Here is a 20,989-nt window from a genome sequence, read left to right as displayed (position 1 = left end):
GCATGACATCTAAGGAAATATTTGTTAACCAGTTCTATTTCTTTATTATCTGTTCTATACATTTATTTCTCATTGTAAATTGAGTGCCGTTTTTCTGATTATTGCTAAGTGCTACAGTAATGTTTAGGTGTGTTCTTTATTCCCGGTCTCCGGGTTTTGCTGTGTAAATTTATTAGTCAGGTTAGAGGAAAATTTGTTGAATTATTTAATCACCTTATGCATTCTTAAGATGGAAACCTTAAAACCTGAAATGAGCAATTCTAGTTTTCCAAAAATGCAAAAACAGTGTTTTATATACTGTAAGGGATTAATACCTTGTTTTTGTAACCAAATGTTATGTACATTGAAATGGATTAGCATGGGGTGTGTTTCTGCGTAAATTACCTCTTTCTGTAATTGTAAGATGAGGACAGGGTAATTTTTCACTGCTAAGATTGTTTTGTAAAGGTTGAACTAATAGATTCCCTTTTGAAGACGCATTTAATTGATTGTTTTGAAAATCCAAGCTGCAGAGATATTACCACAGAGATTTCCGCATACAGATCAGTGTAAGCTACAAGAAAGGTGCACACTTGCTGCCATAAACATAGATACTGCTGCAAAACTGTCACAAACTAGTCACAGACGTGTTGCTGCAGTAAAGATCTTGCATACAACAAGTGTTGTAAATGACTTAAGCAAAGGAGGTAACTGCAGATTTAACTATCCCCCCCCAAAGGAAAAGAAAAAAAACCAGATTTAACATTTTTTATGGGGATTCATTAGTTAATATGTAATATTCCTTCATTGGATTCCTTGACACACCCAAGAGTTATTATATTGATTATTTTGCATGGAGATTGATTAGTTAGTATGTAATATTCTTTCTTCAGATCCCTTTCCACGCCCAAGGGTAAATACTCCGCTATTATATAGATTAACATTTTTGCATGGAGATTGATTACTAGTATGTAATATTCCTTCTTCAGATCCCTTTACAAGCCCAAAACTAAGTGCTGCATTATTGTAAAGGTTGTCTTCCAAGCTACTTACTTGCACCTGACAACAGGGTTAATTCTGATGCCCAAGTTAAGATTTTGTAGATTGTAAAGCTAATTGTCTCACCAAAGAATAGTTACCCATCACACAAGCTATTTGAAAGGTGTCATACTGTGAGTTACCTTTTTGAGCTCAGAATAAAGTGTCTGTAGAAAGAGTGCATTGTTGAGATTGTTTTTCTGATACAGAAAGGTATTCTCCAAGAAGAGAGCACTCCTTGTCACTCTTTTAATTCTTTTTGATTGGTAGTTAAAGGGGTGAACAGTTTGCTTATTCTTCTGTCAAAACAATAGTGTTCTCCATGAGTGCCACTGTCAGGCTTCCTTGTAAATCATTACTGACAACTAGTTTCAAGGGTTTATGTTTCCCTGTGGAGTTGAAATTCTTGAGCTACGTTTGCAGAATGGATTTTCTAAACAATTGCGTTTATTTAATTCATATTGTGTGCAGTTGTATGTTCAGTTGCACTCGCGAAACAGCAGAAGCGCTGCTTAGCCAGTGTAAAATAGCAGCTTAACCAATGTCTCTCTCACACTGATACAGGCATACACTTTCACACACTAACACATGCACACACTTTTTTATTTTACTTTTGTTTTATTTTAAACTCAGTAAACAAAACCGCTGCTCAACCGATCTCTGTCACACACACATACACGCATACACTTTTTTATTTTTTTTATTTTACAGTCACTAAACAGGAAAACTGCTGCTTAATGAGTGTAAAATAATGGTAGCCATTCCATTTTCTCAATTCAAGCTCCATGGTGGTTTGATATACTGTCATGAAACGTCAGACTCATTTTTCAGAGGGCATTACTTGTACATTAGTACCCTGCTGGAGAAAGTTCATTATCCACTCAGGGTGCTGGTATACAGTAAGCCCATTCTCTAAAATAAAGTAAACTGCTTTTTTCTGCCATTACTAGCTTTGGCACAGCTTATTTGGCCTAGCATTTGGAGACCTTTTAAACATTAGCTGTAGCAGTTATCTTGAGAGAGAGTGTAGCATTACCCTTGTTCTAGGCATTTAAGCCACTGCTGGTATTGTTGGAAGTTGTTTTCCAGTTGGCTGCTTGCCTTTTTCTGTTTGCTTATATTGTTCTGTGGCTGTGATGCCCTGCACTGTCACTAAGACCTACTGACGTACTGAGACTTAATGATTTATGAGTTACTTCAGTATGATTTGATTCACACCTCTCCATACTTACATCAGGGAAGTGAGTATTATAATTCTTTGTTCATATTTACACCAAAGTAAGCTTTTTCTTCTTCAGTTTGCTAATTCGAACCTAGCTTATTTGGCCTAGTGTTTTGGGGATTTTGAACTCGGCTGTAGTAGTTACCTTCTGAGATAGGCAGTAGTACTGCTAGTGCAGTGGCATTCTGGGATAAAGTCCTGACTATAGCCCACAAGACATGAGTTTGATTAGTGGCTTGGACATCTGAGGATCTGGCAGGGAAGGATGGGCATGCCCATCTGGGGGGGGCAGGAAGTACTAGCATTCTGTTGAAGGAAAGAAACAGGGGACCATTGTCTGAGTTGCCTTGGAGGTGGACCGATATGCCATAATGTCCCCATTGTATGTCTTTCCCTGGATGTCTGTGAGTGAGATGGGTGAGTATGGGAGAGGGGAAGTTAGGACTTAAAAGGAAGAACACTCCTTGGTAGCAGTATAACCTTACTCTAAGTGCCTTGCTCTTTTCCTGGCTGCAGCATAGTTTGGAGTATGTCTAGGGGAAGGAGAGTGTGATATATCTGGGAGACTGAGAGATTACAGGGGCAGTTGGCTGCCAGATGCAAGGGGAAGGGTAGTATTAACTGCCATTCTGAGCATTTAAACCACTGCTGTCGTGGTTATGAGTTATTTTCCAATTGGCTGCTTGCCATTTTGTTTTGCTGTGCTTTGCACGCCATTACTGCTGATTTGGCTGATAGGCATAACTTGGAGATGCTAAGCACAATATGCTTCATAGATGCTAGTCTTTAGAGCCAAACTGTGACTAAATCCTTAGTGTCCTTATTTATACCCCATAGCACCCATAATCGTGCTTTAGACTGTTTGATTCCCTAACCAACACCTCAGCACTACAGAAGGACAAATGCATCTAGCTGCAGCCTTCATTACCCCAGCTAAAGGCCACTGTGCTGTCCAAACCAGCACATAATCCCCCTTCCTTCCCTGGTGAACTCTGCCTTCACATCTAACCAGGTAGTGTAAAGTTGCGACTTGCCCATGTAAGGTGGACCAAAGTGCAGCCTACACATCTATTACTTTATCCTGTAAAACACTCTGCTAGGCGTTCGTTAAACATCCTAGTCAGCCAAATACAAGAGACACCTTCAGTTCACTTTATTCCAAAGTCATGACTCTAGACACCATTTCCTCACCTTCTTTTGCCAGAATGTTAGCATTAGGTACCATGAGGCAGTGCTCTGTGTAATGCTCACTACCTTCACTGTAGCCCATGTGTGAAAGATGCAAATACCTACTGAAGTTGGAAACTAACCTTTCACCTAAAGATGTACGCTGCACCTAAGAGGTTGTTGGTGCCTACACCCTTCCTGTATCTAGATGCCACTTACCTAAAACATGCCTTCTTATGCTGAGGTTTGAAGACTCTTCCCAAGCCCAAACAGCCTCCAAGGTGAAAGCCTGACTGTGACTGCTCAGCTGCATAATGTAACCTCACATACTAATCCTTTTTTACCACTCGTCTTAGAGTTATCTTACCAACACATCTGAATCTTTAAGGCCTCATGGGCCAGCCAAATCACAAGGAGATGTCCTCATTGGTGACTCCATAGTGAGACACACAGGTACTTTACTCAGCATTATTGGCAAAGATATGATGGTGGTGGTGAGATGCATCTCAGGAGGCAGAATATGTCGGGTGTCCTGGGCTTTCAAGTCCCTTCATCCTAGATACACTTATGACATGGTCATTGTTCATATTGGTCTGAGTGGCTTGAGAAACACATCCCTGGATTATGTTGGAGCTCATAGAATAAATGTCAAAGGATGGTAAAAAGCTAGTCTGGAACAGTGTCCTACCTTTGCCAAGAGTAAGGCCTCACTCTAAAAAGCCAGTCTGGAGCAGTGTCCTACCTTTGCAAGAGTAAGGCCTCACTGTAAACAAAAAATTATTGACTTCAACAAATGGCAAATTTTGCTGGTGATATCCATGGGGATCCATTGTACATCAGCCTGTAGGGAGATGGTCAGCTGTCTTATTTGATTCACCAGGAAGGTTCTACATCTTTTACCTCAGGGTTTTTGTATATCTTTCTCCATAGTGCCTTTTTTTAGGCAGTGCAAACCTATGCCTTCTGCCACCCTAGGACCCAAACCAGGACAGTGTTAAGGTGGCAATGTTCAGTGGTAAAAGCCTGAATAAGAAACTGTCTTCCTTGGAAGTCTTCCTAACCCTAGAAAGGATATTGACTGCATCATTAGGGAAACACTGTTCCAGCAAAGTACCCCTTTCATCCCAGGGTTCAGTGCTCCTTGCACATTCATATCCTGTACTTTGAATGACAGTCTAACTGGTGGTGGGACGTCCAATCATTTCCACGGCTCCTTCAAGTCTAGATTTATACCGCTAGATAATGATTACAATATCCTTAACATCTTAGAAACTGTGAAGAAGACCTCTTACCACATCTTGGCCAAGGACAGAACCTGTCTTTGTCACCTACAGCCTGAATAAGCTTGGGTCCCTCACTATTGAACCAAACATTATACCTTGAGATTTCAGTTATCCGTCTACTAAATGACATACTAATAATTATACTCAGTTTTTCCTAAACTTAATACAAATTCATTAGACCAAAGTATAAGTCCAAATTTAATTTGTGCAAATGTTTTGGGTTTCTAATGCCTAAGTCATGGTTTGATAACAGATATTGAGAGAGAGTATCACATGTGTTGGAGATGATAATTACAAACATAGCATTATACCTGTAATCACATCTTCTATGGTTAGCTCAGGCCATCACGTTGTGGTCTTTACTATTAGAGCCTGGCCCAAAACACACAAACCATACCACCTTTATAGAGATTTTTCTGAAGCAAATTTAATTCAACTATATAATGACTTGTGGAGTTTCAAGAGTCTCTGTCCCCTTGAAAAACCAACAGCAAACACTGCTGCACTCGTGGGAGGGTCCTCACCTTGATACCTGCATCAGGCAGTCCTGATCAGTAACAAGTACAGCACCGAGTTTAGAAATAAACCTCGTTGGTGCAATTCTACTATAAACAGATTCTATAACAAGATGAAAAAGCTCCTTCCCATCAGTAGCAAACTGAAATCTCCATACCTCAAAGTTAAATTAAAAAAAAAAGTTGTTCAGAGCTTGGAAACAGTCATATCTTCCATGAATTCCAGATTGCCTCATTTGTCAAAGATGATTGCAAGTCTTTCTTCAGCTGTATCTGGAACTGTAGAAATGGCACTCAGCACTGCTATGAGTTGATACAGAATACATAACTGCTGTACCTATTTTGCCCATGAAGACATAGCTGACCTGTTACTGGACAAATCTAGTTCAAACCTCACCCCTCCCATCTCCACCTAGCACACACATGCTTGACCCCTTAGCAGCCTTTTCCCCAAAGCATCAACTCTGAGCAATTTCTTAAGGCTGTCTTGGAGGTGAGAGATGCCATCTTGATGCTTCCTGATAATGTGGCAGGATGTGTCTTGGTCAGTGTGAAGCACTGTCTTACTGACCCACTCAGCAGTCTGTTCAACAGTAGCATTTCATCTGTCTTTGTGTCTGAGGCTTGGAGAGCTGCAGTAATCATTCCCTACCCAGGGAAGGATCCACCACTGTTGTTGGTAACTGTAGACCCTTATGCTTCATAGGCTTTATCAGTTAAACAATGGAACAAGTCATTATGGACCTCAAACATGGGCACTGGCAGCCCAAGGTCCATCAACTGAAATTAATTTGGATTTCTAAATATAAGAATCCATCTGCTAAACATTGTTGACTTCCTTGAAAGAAATCAGTGAGGCCTTGGACCTTAATAAACACACAGCTTCTCAACCTAGCCCAAACTTTTGAAACCATTCCTCACTCAAGCACCGCACCTATACTTATTAAATTAAATTTAAACATTTAAACTGCCAGATGAATAGCAAACTGGCTCACAAACAGAACCCAGTAAGTTAAGATTGGGAGCATCAGTCTTTGAAAGGATTTGGTTTCCAGCATTGTCCTCGTCCTCCAGAGCTTGTTGCTAGAGATGCTCCTGTTTGGTATTTACATTGCTGACTTTAAAGATGACATTAGAGGCCTTTGGCTGACTTATATTGCCAGTGATTGTAAACTTGGTGCCATCCCCAAATTCTCTGGGCACTCTCAAATTCTACAAGAATGACTACATGCAGAATTAAATGGTGCCACGATCATTGATTCAAACTGAATGCTAAAAAGTATAGTGTTGTACCCTTTGGCAAAAAGGAACACCCTTGCTATTTCTCACGAATGCTGTTTCTCTCAAAACGTGATGCATTTGTCAGAATCCCCAACATGTTTGTTGACAGTGAGCTGTCCTTTGACCAGCTTGTAATCATTGTTGTCAAAAAAATAATCCTTCCATTTATAGCCCAGCTGTTTACTAAAGGTATATCCTCTAGGTCCAAGGATGTTGTACCTTTCTACCCCTCCCTTATTAGGCCATTAATGGAGTACAGTGCTTCCTTTGGCATGTTCCTGTCTAGACTTATGATCCATATGTAAATATCCCATTTTTTTTCCATTAAGAGGCTAGAGAGTCAAAGTTTTATTACCTATGCAGAATGCTTTGTGGCTCTATATCTGTCCTTTGTATCACATGGACTCACTAGGTAGACATCTGCCTGGACTACAAGGCCTCAAATGACATTGCCATGAGCAAACTCCTTAGTAAGTTGCAATGTTGCATGCAATGTTATATGAATACGTGAACTGTTATTTTTTTTTTATTTTATGCATTTGTTAATCATGTCAACCCATTAGACACAAGTGTGCCTTTTCTGGCGTGACCAAGGAGCACTGTTTAGTTAAGTGCTTCGCTTAGAGTCATGCAATAGGTAAATGAAGGTGGATAGAATCAGATCTTGTATCCATGACAACTGGAAGCAGCTCATTAACGTTTCAGAGCTTTACTGCTCTACTGATTGTCAGAGCTTAATCGTAACCATAACGTAAGCCAGACCTGCTGGAGCACACTCCCTTCATATTAAACAAAGCAGTTCCCAATTGTCAGACCTTAATCTTAACCATAACGTAAGCCCGACCTGCTGGAGCACACTCCCTTCATATTAAACAAAGCAGTTCCCAATTGTCAGACCTTAATCGTAACCATAACGTAAGCCCGACCTGCTGGAGCACACTCCCTTCATATTAAACAAAGTAGTTCCCAATTGTCGGACCTTAATCTTAACCATCACGTAAGCCAGACCTGCTGGAGCACACTCCCTTCATATTAAACAAAGTAGTTCCCAATTGTCGGACCTTAATCGTAACCATAACGTAAGCCCGACCTGCTGGAGCACACTCCCTTTATATTAAACAAAGCAGTTCCCAATTGTCAGACCTTAATCGTAACCATAACGTAAGCCCGACCTGCTGAAGCACACTCCCTTCATATTAAACAAAGTAGTTCCCAATTGTCAGACCTTAATCTTAACCATAACGTAAGCCCGACCTGCTGGAGCACACTCCCTTCATATTAAACAAAGCAGTTCCCAATTGTCAGACCTTAATCGTAACCATAACGTAAGCCAGACCTGCTGGAGCACACTCCCTTCATATTAAATGAAGTAGTTCCCAATTGTCAGACCTTAATCTTAACCATAACGTAAGCCCGACCTGCTGGAGCACACTCCCTTCATATTAAACAAAGCAGTTCCCAATTGTCAGACCTTAATCTTAACCATAACGTAAGCCAGACCTGCTGGAGCACACTCCCTTCATATTAAACAAAGCATTTCCCAATTGTCAGACCTTAATGGTAACCATAACGTAAGCCCGACCTGCTGGAGCACACTCCCTTCATATTAAACAAAGCAGTTCCCAATTGTCAGACCTTAATCGTAACCATAACGTAAGCCCGACCTGCTGGAGCACAATCCCTTCATATTAAATGAAGTAGTTCCAAATTGTCAGACCTTAATCATAACCATAACGTAAGCCCGACCTGCTGGAGCACACTCCCTTCATATTAAACAAAGTAGTTCCCAATTGTCGGACCTTAATCTTAACCATAACGTAAGCCCGACCTGCTGGAGCACACTCCCTTCATATTAAACAAAGCAGTTCCCAATTGTCAGACCTTAATCGTAACCATAACGTAAGCCAGACCTGCTGGAGCACACTCCCTTCATATTAAATGAAGTAGTTCCCAATTGTCAGACCTTAATCTTAACCATAACGTAAGCCCGACCTGCTGGAGCACACTCCCTTCATATTAAACAAAGCAGATGTTCTTCATACCACATTGCTGCAGTCCTAACACTTGGGTAGTCCGCTGTCCCAGTCGGCCCGAATACCAAAGTATATGGCTGACGTCGGTCAAGGCGCATTAGTCTGACGTCAGGACGCCAGGGTACAAATGCGCATGACCGACGTCATATCCTCAGTCTTTTTTGCCGCATGGTCCGATGCAGAAGCAGTTTTGCAAGTGCAGGTTGGCGTTCTGAGATTTTCCGAAGTCGGAGTTTCAGACCGAATCCAAGTTGGCTAAGTACCCCGTTGGGGATTATTTTGGTTTTTTCTTGCCTCAGTATTTTACCGGATGTCAGAAAAAGTGAATAACTGTATTTCTTGTGGGAAACAGATACCTCATAGGGATTACCATACCTTGTGTATACCTTGCTTAGGGCCTGAGCACGACGTTGTTGGCTGTCGCTCTTGTGCTAGATTTAACAAACGCACTATAAAGAGAAGATTAGATTGTGCCAGGTTAGTTTTGGGAAGCGTGTAATTATAAAATGCCGCCGGATGCTCCGGCCGCTTCATCAAAAAGCGCAAGGACAAAACAGCAAAGCCTAGGCTGGAAGAACCGTCCGTCCGGACGCCGGTTCTTTAGAGGGCTCGGTGGAGCCAGGGGTTCAGCCAGAAATTTCTTTGGAATCCCAGGGAGAGACTTTATTACTGCAAGATGTGACCTCTCAGGAGGTAGGCCAGGCGGAAGGGGCTTCTCAGGTAGCTGTTCTTCCCTCCCTTCCTAAGGTGGTTAGGCCCTCCCCTGCTGTTTCCAAGGCTTCTCCCAGGGGCAGGCCAGGTTTTGTTTCAGGAGTTACCCCTAGTTCTTCAGGGTCTGTACCTAAGAAGCATATGCTTAAGATGGCAGAGGATTTGATTACAATGATTAGAGGTTCTATGCCCCCTCCTGATAAGAGGCCTAGGGTGGAACCTGAGCTTGGGAGTTTTGAGCAGTGTTCGGATGCTTCTGAGTCTTCGGCTGAAGACTTGCAGGAGTATTCCCCTTACTCCGATTCTGATGTAGATGATTCTACTCCTTCTGCTTCTCCTCCTGAGGATTTTTCATTTTCAGAGACTCTTCATTCCATGAGGGAGCATTTTAAATGTTAAGGTCAGGATTTCTCTGATTCCAGGAAAAGGCTTAGGGAATTTTTGTTTCTACCCCAGCATAGGCCTTTAGCTATACCTCCTGTTCTAGATGTGGTAGAGGATGTTTTTGCAGAGGCTTCTCTGAACCCTGACTCTTTGCCTCCTGCTCCAGTTAAACCGGATAGATATCATAGGGTGCCTGAAGCTCATAAGTATCTTTTTAAGAGTCCTAGGGCAGACCCAGAAACTGTTTCACAGGGGCCTAAAGGTGTTAAGGCTTCTGCTGTTAAAAATCCTGTTCCTCCAGATAAAGAGGCTAGGGCTTTGGATAGATGGGGAAAGAAAGTGTATACTTCTTCCACTTTGGCCATGAGAGCTTTGAATTGCCAGTTTCACATGTTGAAATACCAAAATTATCTCCTTTCACAATTAAAGTCTAAGGTAGATGCTTTGGCAGAAGGTATTGAGTGTAAAGAGTTGCAGGATTTAGTTCATGTTTCTGAACAGGTGGGTAAGCATTCTTTGCAATGTGGTTTTGATGCTGTGCAGGCCTCTTCGAGGGTGGCTGCCACTGGTTCGTTCTTCGCAGGCACGCCTGGTTGAGGGATCAGAATTTAGCTGAGCATGTGAAAACAAGGATTTTAGATGCTCCTTTACAATCTGATGTGTTGTTTGGTTCGCCTGTGGAAGCAGTTCTAAAGAAAATGGAAGACAAAGCTAAGTCTATGCAGACTGTTAAAGATTTTTTGCAGGTTCAGCCTCCGAAGTTTAGTAGAAATTGGCCTACCAAGGGGTGGACATATCCTGCTTGTGATTCCCAGTCTAGGGGTAGGTCTAGACGTGGTAGAGACAGAGCTCAAGGTTCTTTTAGGCCTAGAACAGGGAGTTCACCTGCTCAGTCTTCTGGTGAGGGCAGGGGTCAGTCCTTTCGTAAACAGATACAATGACCTGCCTTTTCAGCTGCCATAATCTTCTCGTCTGGCAGCACCTTTGGGAGGAAGATTGGCACTTTTCAAAGAAAACTGGAGTTTAATTACCCAAGACAGATGGGTATTGGATGTCATTCACCACGGTTACAGGTTTTATTTCCATACCATGCCTCCTTTCAAAGGCATGCCAGACATTCCCCCTCAACAAAGGAAAGAGGCTCACAAGCAAATTTCTCTGTTGCTCCAAATAGGGGCCATTCAGCCGGTTCCTGTGCCAGAAAGGGGCCTAGGATTTTATTCTCGCCTGTTCCTAGTACCAAAAAAGGGGAACACTTGGAGACCAATTTTGGATCTGTCTATCCTCAACACTTATCTGGACATTCCCAAGTTCAAAATGTTGACGTTACAACAGCTTTTACCTCTGCTGGGCAAAGATCACTGGATGGTAACTTTGGATCTCAAGGAAGCTTACCTTCATGTTCCTATCAGACTAATTTGCAGGAAATATCTGCGTTTTCGAGCTGGAAATTCTCATTATCAGTTCTCTGCATTGCCCTTTGGCTTATCTACTGCCCAGAGTATTCACAAAGGTTCTGGCTCCAGTGATAGCTTTCTTCAGGCTAAAAGGAATACAAATCTATCCTTGTTTGGACGATTGCCTGATTCTGGCTCAAGGAAGGACGTGCTTCTTCAGCATTTGGAATATGTGATAGCAGTGCTAAGATGCCTAGGGTATTCTGTGAACGAAATAAAGTCCAGTCTAGTACCCTCTCAAGACATGTGCTTTCTGGGTGTGAGACTGAATACAGCAACCCAGATGGCCTTTTAACCCCGGACAAACAAAAGAATCTTTCTCTTTACTTCCATCAACTATCTCATCAGTCCGGGCTGACTGCAAGGACAGTCCTTCAAGCCTTAGGGTTCATGGCATCTTGTATTCTGGTACTTCCCAATGCCAAACTGCATATGAGGAAGCTACAATGGTATCTCAAAAATGTATGGACACAGCACTGCCAGGATTTGGACACTGTCATTCAAATAATACCTTGCATTCAAAAGGAATTTTTGTGGTGGGCTCAGGAATGTCACCTAAACAAGGGACTCTTTGTGACCCGGCCAGAGGCTAGTCAGAGTCTAACGACAGATGCCTCAGACACAGCTTGGGGAGCTCATCTGAATGGAAAGTGGATACAAGACAAGTGGCCTACCAGACTGCAGCATCTACATATCAACATGAAGGAGATGTTAGCAGTCCAGTTTGCATTACTGGCTTTCAAGGATTTACTTCTTCCAGGGCAGGTGTTGATTCTAACAGACAACACAACTGTTATGTGGTACATCAACAAACAAGGGGGAACACATTCTTATCCTCTATGCAGGCAAGCAATGATTTTGTGGGAGACTGCGTTAAGCTTGCAGCTGAATCTTCAAGCAAGGTTTCTGCCAGGAGCACAGAACTCCTTAGCAGATGTGTTAAGCAGGCAAATCATGGATCCCCACAGTGGAAACTGGATCTTCATGTATTTCAGACATTGACAGTGTCATGGGAACTCCAGGCATAGATCTGTTCGCTTCTCCACTAAACCACCAGCTGCCAAAGTTTTGCACAAAAGGTTTCATCACACAGCCTGGAAAGTGGATGCTCTTTCTTTCAGTTGGAAAAATCTTCATGTGTATGCCTTTCCACCTCTGCCTCTCCTCCCAAAGGTACTTCTAAAGGTCAGACAAGACAAGCCAAGGATGATTTTAATAGCTCCAGATTGGCCTCGGCAGCACTGGTACCCATTGCTGAGGAGTCTGGTAAGGAAGCCTCCATGGCCCTTACCTTTGATTCCACACCTATTGTCTCAGAAGGACGGGCATCTGCTCAATGTCAAGCTTCACTCTCTTCATCTAACAGCTTGGCATATTCTGTTTTGAACCATAGCAGGTCTCAGCTTCCTCAACAAGTTTTGAATGTGATTATGGAAGCCAGAAGACCTAGTACAAGGAAAGTGTACGCAGGAAAATGGAAGAGATTTTTATTTTGGTGTGCAGCAAAGGATTTGGATGTTTCTGAGCCAAATTTGAGTGTGGCTCTTCAATATCTTACTGAGTTATTGGACAAAGGTTTGTCTTTCTCTTCCATTAAGATTCATGCTGCAGCAATTTCAGCTCACTATGATTGTGACCCACCATTGTTTTCTCATCCTTTGTTCAAGCAATTTCTTAGAGGGGCAAAGAATATAAGACCCCCACGTAGAGCTCCTACTCCTGCTTGGGACCTCAATTTTGTGTTGGAGAAACTCACTCTACAACCTTTTGAGCCTGCAGCTACTGCTGAATTGAAATATTTGTCATGGAAGACTGCTTTTTTGTTAGCCATTACATCTGCAAGAAGGGTGTCTGAATTGCAGGCCCTTATGGCAGTTGAGCCTTTCCTGATTTTTCATAAGGATAGGGTATCTTTACGTGCTAATCCTTCCTTTATGCCTAAAGTGGTTTCTAGTGTGGCTTTAAACCAAACTATTCATTTGCCTACCTTTTATGCTAATCCCCAAAATAAGGGGAAAAGATTTTGCACACTTTAGATGTACACAGGCAGTTGCGTTATTATTTAAGCAGGACTAAGGATTTTAGGCAGTCTCAGCAGTTGTTTGTTTCTTTTGCTTTGAGTTCTCAGGGCAAGCCTGTGTCAAAACAAACTATTTCTAAGTGGATTGGGTTTTGCATTGCATTTTGTTATTCCCATCATGGCAAGGAGATTCCAGCTGGGATTAGGCCTCATTCCACTAGGGCTACTGCCACTTCAACAGCATTTCTAAGGGGGGTGGCAACTAAGGATATTTTGGAGGCAGCTACTTGGAGTTCAGTGCATACTTTCTCTAAGCATTACCACCTTCCTCTCTACTCTAAATCTAGGGCTGGTTTTGCCACGGCTATTTTGCAGGGCATGTTGTCAGCTCCTGCTTCCTTATGATTTGCCAGCCTCCCTTACCTCTGCTTTGGGATTCTACCCAAGTGTTAGGACTGCAGCAATGTGGTATGAAGAACATAGTACAGTTTTGTACCTACCATAAATGTAGATGTTCGAAGATCCACATTGCTGCAGTCCAATTTACCCTCCCTCCTTCCCCTCTGTGTAGGGGTGGTTGTGTGGGTGAGGTTATACTCTTGTAAATTTGTATATATTGTATATATATTTGGTGCAGGAGTGTGTGGTGTTTTTTGGTTTTAGCCTTATCTTTTAGGGTCTTCTGACATCTGGGGCAAGAAAAGACTGAGGATATGACGTCGGTCATGCGCATTTGTACCCTGACGTCCTGACGTCAGACTAATGCGCCTTGACCGACGTCAGCCATATACTTTGGTATTCGGGCCGACTGGGACAGCGGACTACCCAAGTGTTAGGACTGCAGCAATGTGGATCTTCGAACATCTACATTTATGGTAGGTACAAAACTGTACTTTCCCAATTGTCAGACCTTAATCGTAACCATAACGTAAGCCCGACCTGCTGGAGCACACTCCCTTCATATTAAATGAAGTAGTTCCCAATTGTCGGACCTTAATCGTAACCATAACGTAAGCCTGACCTGCTGGAGCACACTCCCTTCATATTAAACAAAGTAGTTCCCAATTGTCAGACCTTAATCGTAACCATAACGTAAGCCCGATCTGCTGGAGCACACTCCCTTCATATTAAACAAAGTAGTTCCCAATTGTCGGACCTTAATCGTAACCATAACGTAAGCCCGACCTGCTGGAGCACACTCCCTTCATATTAAATGAAGTAGTTCCCAATTGTCGGACCTTAATCGTAACCATAACGTAAGCCCGACCTGCTGGAGCACACTCCCTTCATATTAAACAAAGCAGTTCCCAATTGTCAGACCTTAATCGTAACCATAACGTAAGCCCAACCTGCTGGAGCACACTCCCTTCATATTAAATGAAGTAGTTCCCAATTGTCAGACCTTAATCGTAACCATAACGTAAGCCCGACCTGCTGGAGCACACTCCCTTCATATTAAGCAAAGTAGTTCCCAATTGTCAGACCTTAATCGTAACCATAACGTAAGCCCGACCTGCTGGAGCACACTCCCTTCATATTAAACAAAGTAGTTCCCAATTGTCAGACCTTAATCGTAACCATAACGTAAGCCCGACCTGCTGGAGCAGACTCCCTTCATATTAAACAAAGCAGTTCCCAATTGTCAGACCTTAATCGTAACCATAACGTAAGCCCGACCTGCTGGAGCACACTCCCTTCATATTAAACGAAGTAGTTCGCAATTGTCAGACCTTAATCGTAACCATAACGTAAGCCCGACCTGCTGGAGCACACTCCCTTCATATTAAACAAAGTAGTTCCCAATTGTCAGACCTTAATCGTAACCATAACGTAAGCCCGACCTGCTGGAGCACACTCCCTTCATATTAAACAAAGCAGTTCCCAGTTGTCAGACCTTAATCGTAACCATAACGTAAGCCCGACCTGCTGGAGCACACTCCCTTCATATTAAACAAAGCAGTTCCCAATTGTCGGACCTTAATCTTAACCATAACGTAAGCCCGACCTGCTGGAGCACACTCCCTTCATATTAAACGAAGTAGTTCCCTCCCTCACTTCAAACACAGCCTGGATGAGTGGATGGGTGAATTGCAAATCCATCCCTGGTCTCGCTCCTCAGGTCCTCATGGGAAGGGTAGAAGATAGTGAGAATTGTAATGGCTAGGATTCAGATGTTGTGCCTGATCAATTTACTAGTAAAAACCTATGTAGTTCAAAGATGTTACATGACTACTTTGTCTGACAGCCCAGAATTTGTTCTGTTTTTTACTTAAGTAAGTCTATCTTAGTAGGATTAAGGGGGGAATCATACTGCCCTCAATGGTGCTAGAATGAAGATTGTTTTATGCAGCTGTCTTGGTGAACCAACACCATTCCATTAGTAGTAGCCAAGTCCAGTAATGTATAACAAACGTAGTTATGCAACTCTCAGCCAACCTGAAAGATAACTTTCGGGTAAAGAGTAGCTGAAGTTAGAGCTTTGCATGCCACCCCATGCATCATCAGTCATGTGACTTGGAAGCACTTCATTGATGATATCGTTCCCCTATAGCCAATAAAGCACAAGTAAGGTAAGCCTGCGGGATTCTGTCCCTCCTGACCTCTGACATCTTTTACTTTGAAACACCAGCAAAGTGATGCATCTGCTGGACTGTGAACACATTTTTATCTCTCACATCTTACCTCAGGACAGATATAAATATTGAACAGAGTTTTCATACCTTGCAAAAATGCATCTTTAATGTCCATGTGATGAATGTTCAACTGCTTTTGACAAATTATAGTGGAAAGGAGGTGAGGAAATTATGAAGCACATGTTGGTAGATCTCTTAGTTCTTTTCTGTAAAGTTCTTCAGACCCCACAAGTTTTACTTCAGTTAATATTTCTTTCCGAGTTTTTTAAGGGTACATACTCACCAAGTGGAGATAGATTTTTGGCTAATATTGTCTATTTCTTTATAGTTTCATAGATTGTTACTAGGCTAACAACCCAGGCAGGCCTTTCTAAGCCTTGACAAGTTTTCCCTAAGAATAATGAATGATGATCTGCATCCAAATAAGACATCGATGGACAGGCTTTAGAAAACATCATCTATCTAGCTTTGTGCCTTATTTTACTGATTCCGATGTGTCCTCATTCAGGAGTACATTATATCCAGATGTGAGTTACAGGACTGTGTCTGATATATCCAGATGTGGGTTAGAGGGCTGTGTCTGATCTGTCCAGATGGGAGTCAGAGGGCTGTGTCTGATCTGTATTTTCTACAGGTGTCATGTCAGCAGACTCTTCTGTGCCTGCAGCATCCAATGAGGGGCTGTGTCTGATTTTTTATAGGTGTCATGTCAGCAGACTCTTCTGTGCCTGCAGCATCCGCTGATTGTGTGTTCCTCCATCTTTGTCGGCCCATCCTAAGATCTTTAGCTGGGTGCTGCACCCCTTAATCTCTTCCCACAAAACTTATCATTTGATGTTTTTCAGAGTGAGACTACTACCTTACTGTAGCACCTGCAGTCGTTTCGCTCCATCAGTGCCAGATTCATCCTTACTCACTTTGGAATTCTCTTCCTCATCTTCATTTCCATTTTCTGAGTTCTTTGGTGTAATGTATGACAAGTCTGTCACCTCATCATTGTCATTTTTCTCCATCCATTGGTCACCAGCTTCAGTTCTGACTCTGCAAAACCCTTTTCCCCCCTCCGTACATCCGACTGTGTACTTCAGCCAGCTCCTGTGCTTGTTCACCAAGTTTACTGGACCTGCTGTAGGCTTCCCTGGACTCAAACCAACCCATATCAGGATCCAGTGAGGAGTCTGAGGATGCTGTTGCAGCATCGTACTGCTGCTGGGTGGTGTGCAGTATCCCCTACAAAACCACAACACCTTTCCAAGCTTCACATTTGCTGACTTCAGGAGGTGCACACATGCACATCACTCAACCAACTGGTATACCTCCTGCAGCATGGAGTTTGCCAGGCTGTGAACACTGCTATTGCAGTGAGTCTAGGCTGACACCCCCCCACCCCAAAGATGGGCGAACTGACATATTCCCTGCACCGCCAGTCCGACTGTTTGAGCATGGGTTGTCAGGGATGCAGTAAGGACTTTATCCCTCTGCCCAACAAGGTCGGTACAGATGAAGCACCATTATACAAATGCTGCCATACCTCACAATTACCACAGCCCCATCATGGCTAGTGATAACTGCACTCTGGAGTCCGCCCTTTTGTGATGCACCTTGCTATCCATTTCAGACCTTTTATTTGTGGCACAAAGTTATTTCCATAGTTTCTCTAGTGTTTTCTGAATTCTGCCTGAACATTCAGTCTCAGCAAGTGCTCTTCCTGATTCATTTAGTTCTGAAATATCTTCTTCTACTACAGTGTTCCTTGTGGTTCCTTTTAGAGCATGCAGCTTGTTAGTGCAGATGGGAGGTTTGAGTTCTAATGTGGATTGTAACCATAGATGCTCTGCATAGTATTTTTTTATTGCTGTTACCTCCAGTCCAGTGTTATTTCCCAGTCACATCTGTTGCTTCCTTTTACTTTTAACAGTATTCCTGTTTTGTCAGGTGGGTTCAGCTGGCGGTTTGGATATATGAGGCACTGGCAGGGGAAAATGGCTGTGCCCATCTTCAGATGGGAAGAGGGAGGGTTGCATGGCACGGGGATCACATAATTGCATTTCCCCTGGTGGAGGTCAGGAAAACATTCACAAAGTGCTTCCTGATGGTGAGGTCTGCAGCTTGCCAACCTTGGCTCCATGCAGACTTGGAGTAGATTGATACACTCCAGCCACTGCACATCCTCCCATGGAGTGGTACTGAGGCATAGGTGGAGCCAGGGGGAAAAGGTAGGCAAGTAGTCTGGTCAGTAGTATGACAGGAACACACTGATCCCCTTGCCCGCCCCGGCCTTTACCAGGGTAAGTTTGGGGAACCAGAAGGGGTAGCAAACCTGAGAATTAGAGGAAGGCACTTGGGGTTACCTAATGGCCTACTGCAGGAGACTTTAAAATGCACCAAAAACCCTTCAGTTTATTAGTTGCTGTCTGGAAGCTGTCCTTGGGTTGGAAATACTCCCGAGTGGTGTGTAGCACCCGGGAGTAACAAACATTGTCATTGTTGCTCATGACCTGTATGCAACTCCCGGGAATAACAAACATTATTGGTGTTTGGATCTGTAATCATGGAGAAGAAAACCAGCCATAATAAAAGTTCCAGTTGTGATTGTCATGCAGTACACGTGTATGTTTATTAACAGCTTTCATTCTCTCCAGCATTACACCTCACAGTTATCTTTGTGTCAACATGCATTCATTATTAGTCCGTGTGGCTAAATACTTCATTTTATTATGCCTCCAGTAATACAGATACTGTTTAACTAGTGTGTAGGCAGATAGTTTCCAGCTGTTGCCTTTATTTGTTTTATATTATGTAAAACTTGAAATTATCTCATAATATTTAGTGTTGGGAAGTGCTAGTCCACATTTGTCACAGGCAGTATGACGCCAACAGCAAACCGAGCTAGTATCTCTTGGGATCCAGACCAGTTATAACCCCAAATGTATGAACTACTTATTTTCCTAGCTAAAGGCCCAAATATTTTATTAACTTTATTCTTTACATTATTGATTTACAACAGAAGTTCACATACATTAATTACAGTGAAGAGAAATATCTCGGTGATATGTTTCCTTGTGTACATGTGTTGCACATAGAGCCCCATCATAACTCTGGTCTTTGCTCATGCATGTTACAACATGCTGTTAATACTTATTTTCTTCTGTCTGACTTCCTTTAATCCTGTACTTGAGCATTTTGTATATAATGCTTCCCCAGTGTAGCATATATTTTTATGAAGTACGTTCCTCCATCTTATAATCCCATTTCTAAGACTTTTATTTCCTTTAGTATATTCAGTATTTAATTAACTGCTGTTTTAATTTTTGATCATTACTTGTGTGTGATTACTTTTTGTTGGCTGCTAATAACACTGAAAAGGCTGTAATATACATTGGAATTTCTAACTCTAAATTCCAACTTGGTAGCATCAAGTCCTTGTTTAAATTTTATATGGTCCCCCAACAATTATGTCCATGTAACACTTATTATTCTGGTAACATTTTAAGTGATTTGGAGATGTTCTTCATGTTTCACTGTTGCAGTCATCACATTTGGGTTATCTGCTGGCAGGTAGCCCTCAGTCAGCCTGATTATCAAAGTCTTGGGTCCTGCGTTGGTTGCTGTCTCATCTTCCATGACGTTGGGTAGTCAGGGTCATAAAGCATGCAGCCGACGCCATTACATCAGTCTTTCTTGCCGTGCGGTGCCCAAAGCAGAAGCAGTTCGCAAGTGCCGGTCGGCCGACTCCTGAAATTTTCGTTTTCGAGTTTCAGGTCCGAAGTCTTCATCTAAGATAAGTACCCCACTGGGGATCCTTTTTCTTGCTCTAAACCAATGTCAGTAAAAGTTTAACAATTGTATTTCTTATGGAAAGCAAATACGTCATAAAGATTTTCATTCATACTGCATTCCTTGCTTAGGCACAGACCATGACATACCTCGCTGTCAGTTTTGTGCCTTATTCAAACCTCGTACTGTTCGTCGTCGGTTCATTTTCACATCTAAATATTTTGGTACTCTGTTCAATTATCCAGAAATGGCTTCAGTAAGCCACCCGACTACCGACATTCCAAAAAAACGCAAAGATAAAGACAGAGACAGACCGCATAGGTCCAAAGCTGCCGACGACACTTCTCCTAAGCTAGTCGCCAGTTCGCCGGTACTCAGTGAGGCGCTTTCTCAACCCCTGATACCCGCTACTTCAGATTCGCAGACCTCTACTGAGACCCATTCGAAGTCCGTTATGCAGCGAGATGCTTCGACTGTGGAACCTACGGATGTCTCTACCTTAGATGGGTCTGGAGCGGCTGTGCATGCACCGGCTTCTGAGGGTGTATTCAGGCCTACTGACTTGCATATTAAACCGACGCCGTCTTCTTCAAGGCCTAAAACTCTATCCATGCCTAGAAAACAGACATCCAGACTGCATGGTCAGGCCCCTATGCCTAAAAAAACAAATGATAAGAATGGCTGAAGATCTTATTACTTTAACCAGGGGAAGCCACCCTTCTCCGTTTTGGAGACCTAGAACTGATTTTCCTTCTGATCCTTCTGATCAGGATTCTGAAATTTTTGTTTTCTCTGATGACTAGGATTTGCCCTTATCTACCTATGAGGATTCTGATGCAGAGGACTCCATTCCCTCTGCTTCCCCTCCAGAGGATTTCTCGTTTGATGAAACCTTGCATACTCTTAGGGAGCATTTCTGCTGTATTTTCTCTGGGAAAGCCAGGATTACTCTGACTCCAAAAAGAGGCTTAGGGAATTCTTACTTCTGCCTCATCACAGGCCTTCAGCTATCCCTCCTGTACTGGATATTGTAGATGATGCCTTCTCGGAATCTAGCCTGGCCCCTGACACTTTACCTCCTGCTCCCAGAAAACCTGATAGGTATTACAGGGTACCTGATTCTCACAAGTTCCTTTTTAGAAATCCTACTGCAGACCCTGAGACCATTTCACAGGGATCCAAGGGCATTAAGGCTACTACTGCCAAAAATCCTACCCCCTCTGATAGAGATTCCAGGGCCCTGGATAGATGGGATAAGAAGGTATACACTTCTGCAACTTTGGCCATTAGGGCCTTAAAGTGCCAGCTTCATATGTTAAAGTATCCGCAGCATATTATTGGATTGCTTAAACAGAAAATGATGTTGATTCCTGACTGTGCGGAAAATAAAGAATTACAGGATTTAATGCATTCTGCTGAACAAGTTGGAAAGCATACTTTGCAATGTGGTTTTGATTCATTAGAGGGATCTTGCAGGGCTGCTGTCACG

The 20,989-nt window shown here is 42.7% G+C and overlaps 1 protein-coding gene across 2 annotated transcripts in view; it reads left to right on the top strand.

Moving 5' to 3' along the window:
• NCSTN (nicastrin) overlaps window positions 1-20,989 on the top strand; it is an 876,107-nt gene that overhangs the window by 328,912 nt on the left and 526,206 nt on the right. The window lies entirely within an intron of this gene.

This window comes from Protopterus annectens, chromosome 17.part0, assembly GCF_019279795.1.
Source record: "Protopterus annectens isolate FY-2018-M chromosome 17.part0, PAN1.0, whole genome shotgun sequence".
NCBI classification, from domain to species: domain Eukaryota; kingdom Metazoa; phylum Chordata; order Ceratodontiformes; family Protopteridae; genus Protopterus; species Protopterus annectens.
Note: the sequence above shows the minus strand (reverse complement) of the source record. Positions and strands in the feature narration are given on the sequence as shown.